The 2,500-nt window shown below is 38.2% G+C and overlaps 1 protein-coding gene across 3 annotated transcripts in view; it reads left to right on the forward strand.

The window, feature by feature from the left end:
• TNR (tenascin R) overlaps positions 1 to 2,500 on the forward strand; it is a 5,843,683-nt gene that overhangs the window by 908,651 nt on the left and 4,932,532 nt on the right. The gene's annotated exons all lie outside the window — the stretch shown is intronic.

Below are 2,500 nucleotides of genomic sequence, written 5' to 3' on the forward strand. Positions count from 1 at the left end.
ATGTCTATGCACTCTACAAACTTAAACAGGTATATACCCAATGAAGAACCTCCCTGAGAAATATGTAGGGATTTAAATATTTACCTACTCTATTTTGTTAACTACACAAAGGGAGATAAATAACAAGCAACTTCACAGGGAAATCCATGTCTTATGACAAATGGAATATATTCCCTATGATAAAACCTCCCTTAAAAGGTAAGGGTCTATACTATGTAGACACTCTGTTTAATGCAATGGCTAAAATATATATAAAGCACTAACACTTAACTAGGATGTACTTATCTCCAGGCAAAAAAGAATGAGTATGTGCAAAGAATGAGGAGATACAAACCAAAATTTGTTTGAACTAATTGTACCAGAAAACCAATAAGCTATCTCAAATAAGATTTATATTTTAAGAAAGCAGCAATATTGCAACTATCGTTGAGACCTGGTATGTTAAACGCATCCAACTTTAGTTGCCATAATAGTTCACGAGTTTCTAGTAGTATTGAGGTAGGGCCTCCTCTAATAGAAGTAGGGATATGGTCAATACCCATAAACAAAAAAGAGTGGCCAGGACAATTCACTATGTGCTTAGCCAAAGCGTTTTCGCACTTGTTGTTTTTAATGGCATAATTGTGCTGGTAGATACGTTCCTTAAACCTTCTGTCGGTCTTCCCGACATAGAAGGCTGAGCAACAGGTGCAGAAGGCCACATAGATGATTGATTTTGTACTACAAATAATCCTGTGATGTATGTCGAATTTCTTCTCCCTAATGCAAAAGGAGCTACCAGTCTTGATAAAGTTGCAAAAGTTGCAGAAACCACATGAAAAAGAGCCCATAATCCTATTGTGAATTTCCTGGACTGAGCTCTTTTGCAGTAGTTCCTTGATGTTCCTGCCCCTCTTAAAGACTGTTCGAGGTTTTTCTCCTAGTTTTTCAACCAACATGGAATTGCTGGAGATAAAATACCAATTCTTAATCAAGATTTCTTGGATAGACTTAGAATTAATATTAAAGGTAGTGATGAAACTACATGGATACTCATTTGGTAGAGGATCCACTACAGAGGTAACAACAAACCCTGTGGTTGAAGTTATTGAGGTGTCCTGAACTTCAACCAGGTCTAAGTCTGCTATAAGCGAATTAGCCAAAAGAGGTTTGTAAAAGCCATTGGCTCTTTGTTTCTACTTCAGAAATCAAATCTTCGATTAAATTTAGGGGATAGCCGCGATTCAAAAACAATCCCTTCAGAAATGTGCATTCCGATGAAAAATCAGATAAGTCACTGCACATTCTAACCACCCTCACCAACTGGCCTTTCACAATAGCTCTTTTAAGTTTGAAAGGGTGTGCGCTGGTGTAGTGCAGGAAGGAATTGACATATGTGTCCTTCCTAAAAATGACTGATTTTAACTTGGTAAGCTAACATCAAGGTTGTCGATCACATCGGTAGCAAAACTCTAAGTGAATTTAAGGAATGTTGTTGTTTGGTTCAAAAATTCTACAAACTCATGTGCAAGTTCTAAATTACCTTTGAAAAGGATAAAAGCGTCATCAAGAAAACGTGTATAATAAACTAACCTCTCCTTCCATACAGGGTTATTGAGGACGAAGTGCCTCTCCCAGTAAGCCATAAATAAATTGGCTACTGAAGCCCCGCAAGGTGAGCCCATGGCCACACCTTGCTTCTGAATGTACAGTTCTTTTTCGAATAAGAAGTTGGATGACAAAACAATATCTAGTAATTCAGTAACATTGTTGATGTCATTTCTAGGGGCCCCCAATTCAGTCAGAAGCAAATCAACCCATTCTGTGGCTTCCTGGTGTGGAATGGAGATATACAAATCGACTACGTCGATAGTAAGAAAGTTGGTAGATTCCTCCAAGCAAATATCGTTCCAAGTTGCTCAAAAATTACCAGGAGTCTTTACAGATACTGGGGATGGATTCTAAATATTTTGAGAGCAAGAGATCAATATATTTGGAACAAGGGTAAGATAACGAAGATCTCCCATCAATCAATGCCCGCATAGGTGGATCCCCAAGGTTTTTATGTACCTTAGGTATCCCAAACATTACAGGAGTCTTTGGGTGCAAGATGTCTATATAATTTAAGGTATCTAAATCAATTCTGCCGTCAATGAATAGGTCCCTAAAGTAGCCCCTAATTCTATTGGAACTACCATTCATTTCATTTAATGTAGAGGCCTCATACGCTGGGGAATCCAAAACCTTGAGCATTCTCTCTACATAATCAATCTGTTCAAAAATGGCCAACCCGCCCCCTTTATCAGGTTTAATAATTCTGACCGAAGACGCACGTAACTTAAGGGCCATAAGTTGTTCTTTAGTGATATTAAATTGGTTGGCCATGGGGGGTAAACCTTGTCCATATATCTGATGTCTAATTCACATGCGCTCTCGAAAATTTTCAATCCTACATGTAATGGGGGGTTAAAGACACTAGGAAGTTTTAAGCTATCAGGCTTACTCCTTGTGGAATCATTAA

Source organism: Protopterus annectens, chromosome 10.part0 (assembly GCF_019279795.1).
Source record: "Protopterus annectens isolate FY-2018-M chromosome 10.part0, PAN1.0, whole genome shotgun sequence".
Classification (NCBI taxonomy): domain Eukaryota; kingdom Metazoa; phylum Chordata; order Ceratodontiformes; family Protopteridae; genus Protopterus; species Protopterus annectens.